At 32.7% G+C, this 17587-nt stretch overlaps 1 protein-coding gene and 2 long non-coding RNA genes across 8 annotated transcripts in view; 1 reads left to right on the forward strand and 2 right to left on the reverse strand.

Moving 5' to 3' along the window:
• Positions 1-11618, reverse strand: part of LOC141487443 (uncharacterized) — a 44254-nt gene extending 32636 nt beyond the window's left edge. For 5 of the 6 annotated variants that reach the window (XR_012468399.1, XR_012468391.1, XR_012468397.1 and 2 more), the window contains exons 1-2: positions 11192-11618; positions 10450-10594 (exon numbers count right to left, since the gene is read on the reverse strand). The gene's annotated coding sequence lies outside the window, so the exon portion shown is untranslated. Of the gene's footprint in view, positions 1-10161; positions 10595-11191 lie in introns of those variants that run through there. The other variant, XR_012468398.1, reaches the window with a different exon arrangement.
• LOC141487433 (uncharacterized) lies at positions 1412-3716 on the forward strand. The gene is made up of 3 exons (XR_012468383.1): positions 1412-2164; positions 2502-2677; positions 2741-3716. It is a non-coding gene; the product is annotated as an uncharacterized lncRNA (long non-coding RNA).
• On the reverse strand, positions 3862-6240 carry LOC111511801 (uncharacterized). Its single transcript, XR_012468386.1, has 4 exons — positions 5607-6240; positions 5281-5386; positions 5029-5209; positions 3862-4973 (listed from the first exon to the last, which is right to left on the reverse strand). It is a non-coding gene; the product is annotated as an uncharacterized lncRNA (long non-coding RNA).
• Positions 11619-17587: the final 5969 nt, after the last annotated feature.

Below are 17587 nucleotides of genomic sequence, written 5' to 3' on the forward strand. Positions count from 1 at the left end.
TTAATTATACTTTGTATATTTGTGAGAAATTCACTTTTTGTATGGCTCTGAATTACTATTTTATGGGTACTGGCATATGTTGCAAGTCTAAAAGCAGTGAATCCAAATTCGAATGTTTGTGATTTTTTCTAACAGAATGAATGAAACCACAAATTTTCAATTGAAAAATGGACTGAATATCTAAAAGATCACATGGCATATATAAATTTCACATGGGTTCAAGATATGGTAATTTGAATATTCTCTTGAGAGAATTTATTATTGATGAAAGCTGTTCCCCAAATTGAAGTTAAATATTGTAGATTTTAATATACCAAACATCTCAATATGAGTATTCCAACAGAGACTTTCATCAATGTATAGTCCTAAAAATTTTGTATTTTGTCAATATTTAATAATTTTTCATTTTTGTTTCATAATTTCAGTAACAACAAATTAGTTTAATCATTTTGTTGTTAAAAGCCAAATTCTCTTTGTGATTTTGTTCTTAGTTATCAACATTAAAGAAGACTTTTCATAATTCAAACCTAATTTATGATAATGTAACCAAGAGGTTAGCAATATAATGTCATTAATCATGTTATTGTTAACTTCTTTAGTATCACTAGAAAAATAATGTGTCATCCACGTAAAACTTAATATTTCCTTTAAACAATAATTTTGAAACAGAATTTATGTAAATCAAAAATGAAACTGGACCCAAAATATGCTTTTGTAAAAATATAAAAAAAATAATTTCATTTGGCTGTGAGGATATAGGCACTTTAGTCATGATAGTGGTAATAATGGTTTCTAACTTACCTAAAGTCTAAGTAGGAAGTGTTGCATTATAAATAGACATACAAGCTATTAAGAGCTCTAAAACATGATTTCAGTTGATTAAGTAAGATATAGTTGATTTTATTAGTGCCCACTAAGTACTCAATTAGCAAAAGCAACTCAAAGAAGAGTATTATGATTGAAGTAATTTGAAAACTAACTGGAAAATACTGTAAAATTCAAATCATGCAGAGCAGATAGTCCTGAAAAAGTTTTATTTGAATAACTATGATCTAAAAATTGTATAGTAAAACATTAATATTCTTTTTCAATATTTGCAATTCAGATTTTGAAGTAGCACACAATAACAAAATGAAAAATGAAAACAAGTAAGTAATCCAGGGTGTCGTATTTCTGCAGATGCATTTTCTTTTAGGCTGCAGGGAAAACCTATAGCACCAACTTCACATAGTCGTCTTCACTGATCAAGTTGATTATAAAGAATATAAAAAAGTACATATGGAGAGTCAGCTTTTACTGTTCTATTATTGAATCGAACCAGTTAGAACCATTCAATGTCAACGTATAATAAAAACATTCAATTTCAATGAATAACTTCACACCTACCCCATAGAATAATATTGACAAATAGCTTTTTATGAGTATGAAAAATGAATACTTTGAGATGGCTGTGGGTCACAATTCAAATTTCCCTCCTAATCTCACTACTTTGGTTTCAAGACAAAAAACAATTTTTAGTTATCTATGATTGGAAATAATCACGGAGTGGGCGACATCTATATTTGTAATTCTGTTAAATTGTAGGATAAAATTGATTTTTTTCATAAGAAACCGTGGAGATAACATGCAAATAATAGTTGTTTCAATGTAATTTCAGTTTAAACAAAAGTCACATCTTCATAATGTCTAGTCAAAATAAATATTCTTCGGTGAGCCAGTCTAATATCTATGTGTCCTTTCCTTCTGATCAGTTGTACAAAACACCTTTTGTTCACAATACATTTTTTTGTTACAAAAAATATGATTCGTGAACGAAACGTGTAATGTTAAACGTATCAGTGTCGAAAAGAAAGCGTGTTACGTTAGTGCTTATTTTACGTAAAATGAATAGCTTCTCAAAAGATCTGAATATTACAAATCGAAATTTATGGCTGGGAAAGCGGTATCTTCGAAAATGAATCAGTCATTCAAACAATTTTTTAAGACTATGTACTGGTTCATGGTTCAGTCGAAGTACATAATACGCTACGTTAGTGTGGCGTCATATGTTAGGGAAGGTTATGGTCCTTTATCTAAACAAAGATTTATTACCATTGTTTAGCTATTGAAGTCATACGTATTTTGGAATATTTGAGACTTTGTTAGCATTAAAACTATCAAAAAAGTAAGTAATACAATCTATATTTATGAATAATCCACAAACTTTCATTATATTTTAATAGATGTTCACATAATCCTTTGTTTTTCATTTTCATATAGGTTATGTCATGATATCAAACAAACTTATTAAGATGATTAGATACTGTTTTTGGTTTTTGTAAATAAATTTAAAGGTATACCTAATTATTTACTAATATTTGAAGTATAATAGGTTTCAACACATGTGCAATAATTTTATACCTATTTACACATCTTTTCAATGAAAAGAAAATGTTAGAATACCTATCATGTTTGATCAAAATTGAAATACCTACCATTTCTAATTTATTCCTTTTTTACAGTGGCATCCAAGCATGTTATATCATTTTCTGTGATGGCAGAATTTTTCAAAAATGATTCATCACAGCTGCAGAGGTGAAAATTCTTACGAAAGTGGGAATGTTGTTTTGATAGTGACGTTGTACCAGCTTTATTGAAAGGCGAAGTTAGAGCAAGTATGAGAAACTATACAGTGGAGGTATGTCCTTGATATTAAATAAATGGTAAAACTTTGAATGATTATCAAAAATTTGTATTTCAGATCTCAATTGATTTTGATGATGGCATAGTAGACAGTAAATGCTCTTGTCCAAGAGGTCTAGCTGCATGTCACCACCTTTGCATATATTCTCATCATAACATCAGTGTAACTGATAAGGCATGTGTGTGGAACAAACCAAACATACAAGATGAAGTTGATGTCATTACGAAGATAAAAGACATCTTCCAGCCTAAAAGAACAAATTACACAGCTGTTCAAACACCAGCAAATGAGAACAAACTTGATCTATTCAAGAAAGAATTGGGAGATTCAAATCCTACTGGATTTTCTTGGTGGCTAATCTTTTCGGAAGAATATGCAAATACCATGAAGAAAGAAGCATTTTTTATTGAGAAATGTGGTGTAACCAAGGCCATAGTACAGTCGGTACACCAACTAACAATAGGACAGGGGAACAATGAAAACTGGTTGATTGCAAGTAAGCACAGGATAACAAGCAGTGAATTTGGTGTTGTTTTGTCTGCTTGTAGAAGAAATAAATATCCAAAATCATTGTTTAAAAGTTTACTGGAGGGATATGATTTAAGTGGTGTGCAGGCAATTCAGTGGGGCAGGGATAATGAAAAATGTGGTGTAGATAAATTCTAACAAACTACTGGACTTATTGTTGAATCTGCAGGATTTCATCTAGATGAATGTGGTTTTTTGGATACAAGTCCTGATGGATATGTAAGTGAGAAGTGCCTGATTGAAGTGAAGTGCCCTTTCAAGTATCGCAAAGAGAATGATTTGTCAAATGACAAATCATATATTATCTATTATGACGAGTGTATCATCAAGGTGAATGAAAATATGTGCTATCTTGTTATATGGATCCCAAACGATTGTATAATTGAGAGGATTTCAAGAAATGATGAATGGGAAGGAAATCTGGGAATATTGAAGACTTTTTATTTAAGACAATTTCTACCACACATTTCAAATTAATTTGGAATAAAATATTTATATTTTGTAATCAGTTTGTTTTATTTCATATATTTTGTATATGTAAACATCATTTTCTATAAGTAAAATAACTGTATATTATACGAAATCATACTAATAATTCAGTATATTGCATTATTTTATGTTGACTTTAGAACAAAAGATTGAAAAAAATCTAAATATTATTCATAATATAATTGATAGATGCTTATAATTAGGTAATAATACATGAAACTAAGATTTTGTCTCACTCTCGGTAAAATACTGTTCTACCTCCTTGATTAAAGGATATTGTAAATTGGTCAAAGCACCTATAACCTGAAAAACAGCATCAGCATGTGGTAATTGTGAATTGGGAATAAATTTTTAAATATAGATTTTCATTCTTCAAATAGCTCTTTCCACATGTATTCTCACTCTTGCAATACATTCTGTTTGTCTCACTTGTTCTGGGGTAAACTGGAATGTCGTGAAAAATGGAGGAATATTAATATGAACTCCTGCAGGCATAATGTCTTTGATCAAAAAACCTTTGTCTGCCAACACTAAATCGCCTGCTTCAAATTGATCTAAGATTTCACAATCTTTCACTATCTTCTTGTCTGATGTTGATCCTGGATATAGGCATGACACATAAGTAACTACTCCATTTCGAGCTATCACCTATCAAACCCATGCATGTGTTTCTATGGTTGTATGAACTAAATGTTAGTATACATGTATACACTTCGGTACAATATAAAATGATTCTACAGTTCGTGAAACTGCTAAAACAATTTGGCAAACAAAGTTTATTTTTCTTCTCGGTGGAATTTTTGACATCATTTGTTTGAAAATAATTTCATGTAACACATGAAGCCATGTTGTTACCACATTCGATACTGATGACCGTGACCCATTAAATCGAACGGCTAAATCCTCATGGGGAAAATTTTGTCTTACTGATCTAACTGATCTACTGATCTAACTTGTTTAACTGATCCACTTTGTTCAATTTTTGTACTTTCCAACTATAATACCAATTTATTTCTATGTTTTTTAATAAATTGAAGGAGGACATAAATATTTTTTTTCTGTAGGTATGCCTGTATACAATAGTATCAATTTGTTGTTGCCCCTTATGTATTCAAAAGAAAAATGTTCTGATAAATGGGTCACTTTATCTGATGCTTGCTGCAGACCTTGCTTGAGAAAATAATTTTCAGCAACAATTTCTGCAGACATAGGTCCTGGGGGTATGGTTTCTTTTGAGGTGGACGGTTGTGGATCAGTCAGTTCCGTTTCATATCTAAAATAACAACATTCTAAGAAAACATTTGAAATTGATTATTGGCAATACTTACATAGGATTTTCAGAAGTTTCTTTCATGTCCAACTTTCCTTTTTCTTGTTCTCTTTTCTGGAGAAGAAAACTTAAATTGTTTTCCAGTATTGTGTGAAAACAATGTGGGTCCATTATTTTTGTTTCCATCAACAAAGTGGCAACTGCACAAAAATGCACCAGGGCCTGGTTGTATAGTTCGTCTATGGTAAATTTTAGATTGTTAGCCAAGTTAAAAAAATAATATATAATCATTTCAAGCCTAACTACTAACCTTGTTAACTCAATCCAGCAGTTTCTAGTTTTTGAATCCTTGGGAAAGCTAATGTTCCTCGAACATTATAATGCTTGCAGTCGGGTGCCCAACACTGTACCATTGTCTGTAAAAAAAATATTTAATATCAATTATTATTGATTTCGTTGCACAATACATTCAAAATATAAACAAATTCAAATCAGAAAAGTTTAGATTTGAAATGCTCTTGGTTTAGATCTATCATTAAGAATGATTATTAATCAATTATTTGAAATGGTATGGTTCAGTTTAGTTAAAATTTGTACAAAATGATTGTGTACTCTATATTACAGATTAATACATACCTTAAATTTCCTCTTAAAAAACACTAAAATCTCTATAAGACTAACAAACTCAGATGACAGAATGCTTTGTTTAGATAAAGGACCATAACCTTTCATAACATGTGACGTCAACACTAACGTGGCGTATTTTGAATAATCATAAAAGTTATTGAAAGTAAGCTAGTCGAAAGGTTGGTTATAAATGAAATGATATACAGATTCAAAATGAAGTAATGATTCATTAAACATTTAATTTTAATAAATCATAAGAATAATTCATTGTTACCACTAGTACGAACGTTCAAATTAAAGTGGAAATTGATCACCGAAATATTATTAATATTATGAGGGACTTAAAAACCTGAGGCTGAGTTTGAAGTTATTATATTTTCAAGAATATTATTATTGTTTTTTTTTGGGACAGAAAGTTTTTGGCTTTCTACTACTCCATCTTGATACAAAAAAATGTACCTATGATTATAAACTACCTCATTGATTGGGCTACCTATTTTATCCATGGAATTGCAGAGAGCATATAGGTATAAGTATCTTTCATAACATTGTCAATCGATCGAAAACCTCTAGCCTTCATTTCGAGCACATTCTTTTCACCAATAATTAATATTTTCGGCTGTCGAACATGTTTTATTATAAATTTCACTTGACTATTGCATTATTTATTCACGATATTCAAAACAAGAGTTTGTGAAGTTTATAAAATATACCAATTAGATTTAGGTTTCAAATGATTCAAAACATTATAAGAATAATTTATATTTTTTTGGCAACTACAGCACTTACAATTTAACTTTTTCCAGCTCATTTGAATTAAATATGATTCATTTCATATTTTTTATAATTTAGTACCTAATGTAACGTGACATCCTAGTCAATTCCAACGACTACCCACCGGGATCTAGTCACTTCCATTAGACATCAGAGCCCTGATTTCTGATTTCCGCCAGATGACAGAGAGTGTGAGAAGAGCGTTGAAAACTTCTTGTTTTAATTATTGTTAGTAAAGTTTTGTTCCTTTTCCGTTACCAGTGCTTTTGTTACACTGTGCTATTGACAATCAAAGTGATTGCCTTTGCCGAATTGAGTTGTCTGAAGAACTGGCTTACTTGCGAGCCGCCATTCAGTGACTCTTCTTGCCAACGCCGAAACCATTTACCTCCCCTTTATATTATTTGGATATTTTAACGTTGGTCTGAATAAAACTACAAAAAATTATGAAAAATCCTATTTGTATGAAGTGTTTCATGTAAATATGAAAGTATGTGAAAAAGCTGCGCACATTCCGTTTTTTTGTTCCAGTAAGTACTGAATTATTTCGACAATTGACTCGTCCAACAATATTAAAATATCCCATACCACCGTATAGAAGTAAACACAAATAAATTCACTTTCGGTCGGCTTCTTTAATATGTCGGGTTCAGATTTCACTTTTTGCTGGCGTGTGGCGGGACAGGAGGGTGTCGGCTAAGAGCTATCGTGCACCTCTGCACGGGGTTCGATAAAAGAATATGTGACCATGATCTGACTTCATCATTGCTACGAGGAGTTCCTAATAAATGTCTCACATGATTATGAACTGTTTAGGAATTGATAAAAAATAAGACAAGGTGTCGAAATAAACGTATATTTTGTATAGTAAGATTATACAATTTAGGTCAAAAACTTATGCTGATCTAATCTAAAGGTTTTTCAGAATGATGATTTTTTGAATTGTTTTTTTCAACATTTGTTTTCAAATTTCTATTGGCAAATTTCAAAGTATAATAAATTCTTACCCTTGTGAAAAGAGAAAATAAATAATCCAAAGGAAAATTATTACAAGGGTGAGAAATGTTGATTTTTGAAAACATTGTTTTGAGCTGGTTGCCTATGAAATCATTGGAACATGAATTGTTGAAGTGATTAAGAAATTTTGTCTCTAGATAAATTATACTTTGTGAAAATGAATCTGGAGGCATATATAAACTTCCAAACTGTTTGGCTCTCGAAGGTTTACAGGGATTTTTTGGAACTACCACAACAGATTCAGTCGGTTGCGCTGTAGGTCAACCACGCATAAAATTCAAGGTGGGGAATTTCGACCCAAATATAGCGGAGAGTGAACTCACTTGTGTTTACTTCTATAAGGTGTCCGTCCTATGGGAAACTTCCCGCCAATTAGAAACACTAATTGGTAGATATTTTGACGTATGTTTCGCCAGTTTTGAGGGATTCTGTTAATTTACTCACTTCCGGCGAATAAGCAAAGTATAACCACGTGATTAGAAAACACGTTGCTAACTAATACTCTGAGTACTTAAGCTAAAATAAGTTTATGAATGATTCGGAGTAAGATAATCGTACCCTTAAGTTTATGAACGCAGCCCAGAAAATCGTGCTTCATATATAACCACGGATGTTCAGAATTATCACTTGAGTTAGCTACTCATATTCGAAAAAATCGTGAGTAATCTAGATAATTCACATATGATGTCGATTTCGGAGAAATTTTTAAAGAGAAAATCTCAGATGAGGAAGAAGGCATTCTGTAAATTTGAGCTACTTATTTTTTTGAAACATTTATTAGAGATATTTCTGAAATTATTTCAATATTTGACAGATGTGACGTCATCGAGAAAATTATTTCAACGAGAAAATCTAGTAAAATGTCATTTATGTTTGTTTTTGTATGCATTTCATTATTAAAATGTTATCGAGGGTTTTTACAATTTGCGGACGTATGAAATTTTGAACGAATCTAACTATATTAATGACTATCATGAGATAGATGAACGGAGGTTAACAATTGGAGTATTTGAACGAGCTGTTGGATACCTGGGACGTGATGATCCTAAAAAAAAGGCTACTCCAAATGGACATTGTAGCTTCTGGGACTATTGAATGCCAGTGTCTCGCTTGAGATAGTTTCAAAATATTTTTGATTTTCATATTATTATTATTTTAACGTAAAATGGTTGAGGCTCAAGCCCTGTGCTCGAACTTCCGACCCATTCGGGAGGCGCGCCAGCATTATCAACCAATGAGAACTCCCCACACCGTGAGGTAAGTGATCATTGGCTCCGAGAATCGTGTGCCCTGAGAAGCAGAAGCGAACCAAGAATGATAGCCCCTATATTTGTGCGGCCCATATATCTGCCGTTTTAAGGCAAGCCGGTATGATCTTGAAATTCTAGAGTAGAAATGGCATTATTCCATTAAGAACTCCTATGATCAGAACAACCATTTCAACAGAGTGGTGTGGGTGAAGTTTGCGGAGTTCGACAAATAAATCTCGATATTTCATCTGTTTCCCCTTTTCTTTCCAGACAATATTCGTTTTATCAAGAGCTGAAACCTTAACAAAGAATATCGACTTATTTTGATTTTCAATAAGGGGAATATTAGGCTATTGACTGGTGTTTGCCTAAGGGCGGGAAATTACTAGTTCCAATACCGTAAAAGTGACAAAGATCATAATACAGCACCCGTAATTATTATTATTATCATTATTATATATAAACAAAAAGGTGTTGCTCATTCGGTTCTTTCTCCGATACTTTCTGAGGGCGCGCCGACATCATTAACCAATGACCACTCCCCACAACGTGAGATAATTAATCATTGGGTCCGAGAATCTTGGGCCCTGAGTAACCGTAATGAGCCAAGAAGGACAGCCATCAGCATTTGTCCAACCATATTTTTACTGCCATATTGTGGCAAGCCGGTATGATTTCAAGGTTTAAGAGTAGAGAGGGCTTCATTTCACCAATTATTCCAACCATTTTACCAGAGTGGTATGGATAGAGCCTCAAGAGTTCGAAGAGAGGATCTCGATATTTCATTCGTTTTTCGTCTTTTTTCGGACGATATTCGCCTCACTCGGAGCTGAGAATTGCATGACAAATATTGTAATATTTTGCTACATCAGGATTAAATCGATGGTAATTCATCTGCCACTCGAACAGATGCCTTAGAAAGAAATGATCCAATTCCTGCTTTCTCACGTCGCCGGTAAAATAGAGAAAGGGAATCAAATCCTGATGACTTTACAGGCTCCATTCAGCACCAATAGAGAAAAGGAAAGTGAAAATAAAAATTAAGCCTTCATATCACAAAAAAATATTTGAAATGTGCATATAATGGTTATTCAATACATTGTATATTTATACAGTTGCATTTCTCTAAATGACTGGTATATGAGTATTCATTGAAATGTTTTATACAGTGTATTTTGAGAAAACATATATCTGTATAATTATAACGTTTTTCGGTAAGAAGTGGTTAATTTGAGAAAAGTTATACCGGTATATTTATACTTATACTATCCTCAAAATGATCGATGGACATATATATATATATATATATATATATATATATATAATATATATATATATATATATATATATATAATATATATATATATATATATATATATATATATAATATATATATTATATATATATATATATATATATATAATTTATATATATATATATATATATATATATAATATATATCAGAAATGAAACAATTAGTGGACACAACACTCCATATATATATATATATATATATATATATATATATATATATATATATTGTTATGATAAGTTTTTTTATAAGATTATTCTGTTTTCAAAGTTAAAGATTTTCATATTTTAATTAGTTAAATGTTAAAAGTTTGCATTTTTGTTAGTAGTAAAAAGTTAAAAGTTTGTATTTATTTTGATAGTTCGATGTTAAAAGTTTTTCATATTATTATTAATTTGATGTTAAAAGTTCACATATTTTGTTAGTTCAGTGTTGAAAGTTTGTGAAAATCAAAGTTATTCTTAGATGTTTAATTTTATTAGAAAGCCAGATACTTTACCTTTATTCAAATTCTTATCTGTATAATTTGGAGTAATGTTCATGCCCAGATCAGGCAAAGTTGTGACTTATCAGTATTAGAGTATTTCAGATCATTTCCAAACAGCACAACTAACCAGAAACCATCAATCATCGGGAAAAATACACTGAAAACAGTAAAGACATTAATACAACATAATAACATACAATAAAACAGATTTACACTACAAATTAATAACAAAAATTCAATTAACACTGACATTAGGAATTTTATCTGAAAAATGGTAATAACACTCAGTACATGATTTGGATGCAACTAAAGAGTAGCCAATCAGATTGATAAATTGAAAAGGAGGTGTTAACTTCTGAAAAATGATGAATTTTGGATTCAAAATTAGAAAAATTCAAAACAAAGTGTGATGAAATGTAATCATAATTAATCATTATTAGTATTAGTGAAAATTGGGTAACAGAAATCGTAGATATAATATGTGTGAACAGTGAAAAGTGTCAAAATTGAAGAAATTTCAAAATTATTGTGAGGAAGAGCAGCAGGCAGGAAAATTTTGTCTGGTTGCCAGGGGTGAATCAATAATCAGTAGGAGAGAAGCTTTTGAATTGTCCAGACGCGAATTTTTTTGAAGAGCTGTTAGAAATTAAAAAAGGGAAAAGAAAGAGAAAAGGCCGTTTTGCATGTTCTTATCAATATAAATCCATCAATAGGAGCCAGAGTATAAATAATAATAACGAGAAAGGATACTTACTGGAGATTTCAGAGTGTCTGGAAGAATTCAAAATTCCAATCAAGGGAAAACCAATCCAGGGAAGCTGTACCAGTTTTGAGGTATTACAATATTATTTATAATTCCCAATCCATAAGAAGAATATATTTTTTGAAAATTTTGAACAATTCATAACCTCCAAATCGAATCAAAAGTTTTCCAGTCACAAGGAACTTCCAGTGTGAAAATCACAACTTCTGTACTTTTATTTATTAATGAACTTCATCATTTTATTTACAAGAACTATTATTGGATTTAATATTAGGAAAATTTGAAAAATTCACTGACATTTAGCACAGATATTTTTAGAATCGTTTCCCACGCACGAACCACAGACATCTTAAGTTTTCAAGTAATTAATTTGCCGTTACACGTAAATTTAACTGTACGGAACATAATTCTAAGAATATTTTTGTTTCAAATTTAACATTTACTGTAACATTTCTTAGCATAAGGTATTTTGGCGCAGTTTTAGGGTAATTTAAGTTTGGTTTGACAAAACATTTACAAAAATTTGACATTCATTATATTTTTTTTTAACTTTGAGACTAAGTTTTATTTTCAAAAACACAGACATACAAAATTTTATTCATAACACCTTTCCAAGAACTCTACCCTGAGAAAGAGAGCTGCATGAGCTTCGATTGAGCTGAGCAACCTTGAAGAATAGAGGTAAGATTTAGAGGTAAGGACAGGTATCTGCCGGAGCACTAAGAATTTTGATATCACAAAAAAATTTTCAAGTTATTTGAACTATCAGAATAACAATCACGAATCAAATTAATTAAATTATAAATTAAATTAAATTATATATATATATATATATATATATATATATATATATATATATATATATATATATATGCTGAACTGGTTTTTCCGGGTATTTGCTCCGTGTATGTGATATTATCTCTAATTTCACCGACGTCTCGACAAAATCTCATTTGTCATTATCAAGGTGTGCTGTTACGTGTTCAGAAGTTTGTTGACCTTGCTCAACTCACTTCTTACTATAATGGTAAAATGGTATTCGTTACGTGTTCAGAGGTAGAGTAGTCCATAAACCCTCTACTACCTACTATTTAAATGTAACCTAACCTAACCAGTTCAGCATATTCCTATCCGTGAAAACTTCAGATTTCATATTCGATACCTTAACGGGAGATGAAGTCAACTAAGAAGAAGAAGAACTCAGGTAAAACTCAACAACATTTAAATAGTAGGTAGTAGAGGGTTTATGGACTACTCTACCTCTGAACATGTAACGAATACCATTTTTCCATTATAGTAAGAAGTGAGTTGAGCAAGGTCAACAAACTTCTGAACACGTAACAGCACACCTTGATAATGACAAATGATATTTTGTCGAAACGTCGGTGAAATTAGAGATAATATCACATACACGGAGCAAATACCCGGAAAAACCAGTTCAGCATATTCCTATCCGTGAAAACTTCAGATTTCATATTCGATACCTTAACGGGGAGATGAGGTCAACTAAGAAGAAGAAGAACTCAGGTAAAACTCAACAACATCTAAATAGTAGGTAGTAGAGGGTTTATGGACTACTCTACCTCTGAACACGTAACGAATACCATTTTACCATTATAGTAAGAAGTGAGTTGAGCAAGGTCAACAAACTTCTGAACACGTAACAGCACACCTTGATAATGACAAATGAGATTTTGTCGAAACGTCGGTGAAATTAGAGATAATATCACATACACGGAGCAAATACCCGGAAAAACCAGTTCAGCATATTCCTATCCGTGAAAACTTCAGATTTCATATATATATATATAAATATATATATATATATATATATATATATATATATATATATATATATATATATATATATATATATATATATATATATATATATATATATATATATATATATATATAAATATAAAAACATGATATTACAATTGTCAATTATTCGATTTTCCAAATCATTCACTTCTACTTCCATGAACAAGAGCCTTCAGATAACCCCATAAATAGAAATCTAGAGGATTCATATCAGTACTGCGAATCGGCCAATTTTGAGGCCCTACACGTCCATTCCAGCGATTAGGGTAGGTGATGTCAATTCTGTCATGAACATCGCATAAGAAAATCATAAAAATATATCGCGCTGAAACGAACATTTTGGCCATTTCAACCGCAGCAAAAAACACATTTTTCAAATCCAATTTTTTCCAAAAACCCATATGATTTGCAATGAATATGTCACGAAAAATGGCGTGAAAATATGAGCATTTCCAACTCATTGCGTGTCAGTTCGAAAAAATAACCGTCCACAGTGGAACTATAAAATTGAATTAATCAAAAAAACCTTTTCTGTGCAGACCACAAATTTGTTTCACTCAGTATATTGAGAAAAATAGGTAATTAGTCCACTTTGTTTGAATCTTAATGATTTTTAACAGCGCCACTACGTGAAAGAGCAATATTTTACCGTTTGAATAGATAAAAATTGGTTGTTGAGTGTAATTAGCGTCATGTTACTTATGAGTGAGGGGTTAGTAGAATTGGAAAGGTGATGGGTTTGGAAGTTTCTAACGTAAGAAGGAATCATTCTTGAATTCAGAAACAATATACTAGGAAATATTTATTGTTATCTAATTATTCCATTGAAATGTTCACTATTACATTTTTCGAGTATCGAGATATTCTGCTGCTATCAAAGTTGTTTCAATCCATATACCTGAAATCTACAAATAACATGACGTATTTACTTGGACATTTAATGTATAATGAAAACCTGCAGCCAACTATATATCTACTAATAAGCATTAATATCCATAGTATTTTATGTATGGGGGATAGAATAGTGACCCCAAGGAATTGTATCGTGTGAATCTGGAATCATATTACGTTTATCATCTTCAGTATTGTATTGTATCTGATTGGCTGATGGAATGTACTTGACACTCATATTCTTCCAATTATCTAATCAATTCACATAATCAGCGAACGTAATTTTATTCTTCACTACAGAAGATTTGACCTCCTTTGCCTTCTTGGTAACCCCCAAGCATGAGATGACTTGATTAATTTCATCCTCATCATAATCATCATTTACCAAATGCCGCTTCTTATTGATATCATCATCTGTCACCAACACCCTAGTTGCATACAATTTCGATCTAAGGCCTACATACTCAGTCTGCGTTATTCTCATTTTTCATCACCCCCAGAACCTTTTTATTCACCAAAGGAATGTTGAACTGATTGTTGAAAGGATAATCCGAAGTATCGAAGAATTTGTGACAATCTTGACGTGTGATTCAGGATTCTGATTGCCTAGTTCATAAATCAGACTGTATCGGTGTAGAAAATTACACAATTATCTCCGAAACGATGGCGCATATAGCCATAATAAAAATCGTATATGGTATTCTTTGCCAAGTCTAAGATAGTCTATCCTACTTGTAGTATCGGTTTATTTAGATGAACTTGCAGTTTCCTCAGTTCGACTGCCACCAAATTCTCGTTGAAGATCATACAATTTTTGAACTCTTTAGAAATACAGGCCTCAGCTCCGTAGCGAACAACCCATTTGGTGAGGAGTTTAATGTTGACTCTTTTTCTAATGTCATCCATCGTTTTCCCGAATACTGCATTGTTCATTAGCTGAAGAGGTTTTTTTTTAAACTCATTCGTAGCCCTTTTTCGCAAATCAGTATTCACATTAATATAGGACTTCGACCATAGTGATTGGTCAAATTAAAGTACTCGATGAATTTTCGTGATGACACGACCATTAGCAATGACCTGTTCGAGAGCGCGATAATGAATCTCATATTTTGCTTTGTGATGGAGGGTAGCCAATAATTTGGTGAGCTCTTTTATCGATTCAGGGGGCTTTTCCGTTTTTGGATTCACATATTCAGGGCAGTATGGTAAGTCTTTGTGTGAATCATGTAGATGTTTAGGATACTCTATATCAATTTCAAGCAGATATTCCACGCTGCTTTCATCGGGTATTGATGAAACGTCAATGTTGGTATCCCACCACTTGAAGCCATCATATGATAAATACTGAGACATCGCCCACCCATACTGGTTGTTTACGTTGAAATACATGAGGTATGTTCAGGATTTGAAGAGTCATAGTTCAAATATTTATTGTTCGCATGAGCTCTTCTCTTCGAACAAACTTGGCTAAGTCCACCTCGAATTCCTCGTTCAACAAATAGAAACATGTCAGGATCGGTGAGTAGGCATGGTAGCGTAAAGTAGTGGGCATGGTCTAAATTACGAATTCTGAGGCAGCTTGAATGAAATTGTTTGAATACGTCAGCGAGGAGGAGGATATCTGTTGTCATATATAAATCCACATATTGACCCAAAGTCTGACAACTGAAACTCTTTCACGCATCCTAGGCTCGTTGATATAGCCTGCAGGGGTAGGGCTTATCTTCTAATTTGTTGTGGAAGGCATCAATAAATCTAGCGGAGGATCGGTCGGTTCGACCTGGGTGCTTTGTTCACTCACTCGAATTGACTGCCGTGTTGGTCGGTGGTTCAAGTCCCAGTCTGAACGATCGATTTTCACTTGCTGTCGTCTTACCCGTGTTAGGAATCACACGGTGAAAGATAAAACCTCGTTAATCCCTAGCTCGGACAAGTTTCTACTTCTGAGGGTTGTCGTTCGGAGGGGTGCAACAGCTGGTTAACAAAAAAAAAACAGATTTTAAATATAAATCAATATGATCTTATGGAATATGATCTTATGACAACCTTCTTAGTAAGTAAATGAACCAAGTCTGAGGTAACTCAGAGAAATGAAACTCAACATTAGGAAATTTTGTCAAGTATGATGCTAACATATCCGGAGATGAATTCATAAAGCGGAAACAATCGATGAATCGAAACTGCACTGAAGTCTCGTCCTGTTTCGTGAAGGAGATGTACTTCTCTTTTGTGATGGGGAGCAGGTCAATCCTACCCCTCATTCTTGATGCAATATCTGTGATGATGAAGTGTGCAGTTTATATTAACTCTTCGTGCGCGGGACCACGATAGTTATCATATGGTATGAGATGGTTATGGTCGCGTACTTTCATGTTTTCTGGAGTGAAAGGCTCTTCGAAACTCAACTTTTTGCTCTGCAGTCATATCGATATCGTATGGACACCAAAACACTGTAGTCATATCTCCAGCTAGTTGATCCATCTCATCAGCGATCCATAGCATACAATCCTCTTCACTATATGCCCTATAGAAGGATAGAGTATCATCGTATAAGCACTTCAAGTAGTAATCCACAGGTGCCGGAATATGATTTTGAAGTTTCTTAGAATCATCAATGGGCTTTAAAACAGATTCCAAGTCGGCGTATTCGACGAAAGGCGCCTTTTCTTTATCTTTGTTTTTTTAACTTGAGCATGTTTTTATCCCCATCAGGCTGTTTCATTGATTCTCTGGCAATCCTTAGTATGTTTCTATAGTTTTTCTTGGGATAGAAAATATTGTAGGCAGCGATCACAAAAATACTTTTGACCATGTATTTTACTCAACTGCTTCGATGAGAGCCTTGATAAATTCCTTATCCATACGTAGTGATAGCGGACTGGTGTTTCACATTCATCATAATTGCCTTGAATCAGCTGTAAGTTCACATATCTATCTTTCTTTTCCTTGATGAGGTATGTAGGTAGGGTAATGAACGTTCTACATTTCTTTTGAAGGATGTAAACATTGATGGAAATATCATTTAGTTTTTAAAATCTCGGAATCTGCTTGAAAGTCTTCGGTCAGTGTACACCCCCCAAATTCAAAACGCTGAAATAATGAGGGTAGGATGATATTTTATATGGCTTATTCTTATAGTCAACAGGATATAGAGAAGACACCGCCCACACAAAGCAGGCCTCATCGTCATTCTTGATATTAACGCTAGCCTTTTTTCGTTTTATTTTTCAAATCTCGGAATCTGCTTGAAAGTCTTTGGCCACTGTACGCACTCCAATTTCAGAACGCTGGAATAATGAGGATAGGATGATATTCTATATGGGTTATTCTTATAGTCAACAGGATATAGAGCTGAAGTTACCGCCCACGCAAAGCAGGCCTCATCGTCATTCTTGATATTAACGTAAGCCTTCTTTTATTTGATTTGTTTTGGTAATTCGATGTATTCTTCAACGCCCTGTCGCTCTCCCGTTCTTGAAACTCCTCGAACTCTCTAAGTATTGGTGTTATAGCTTTTTCGTCGAAGCAATCGTTAAGGGTGGTGTCTCTATATATGGGAGAGTTCGTAGTAGTGAAGTACCTGTACCCCTTTAGTACTCTGTCTCCCTTCACTATCTCAAATTCTCCTAAGAGGGTGGTATCTATGGTAGATTCAAACTTCTTCGGAGCATT

Source organism: Leptinotarsa decemlineata, unplaced genomic scaffold (genome assembly GCF_025532065.1).
Source record: "Leptinotarsa decemlineata unplaced genomic scaffold, Ldec_3_MD MMD2_P_RNA_scaffold_10, whole genome shotgun sequence".
Lineage (NCBI taxonomy): Eukaryota > Metazoa > Arthropoda > Insecta > Coleoptera > Chrysomelidae > Leptinotarsa > Leptinotarsa decemlineata.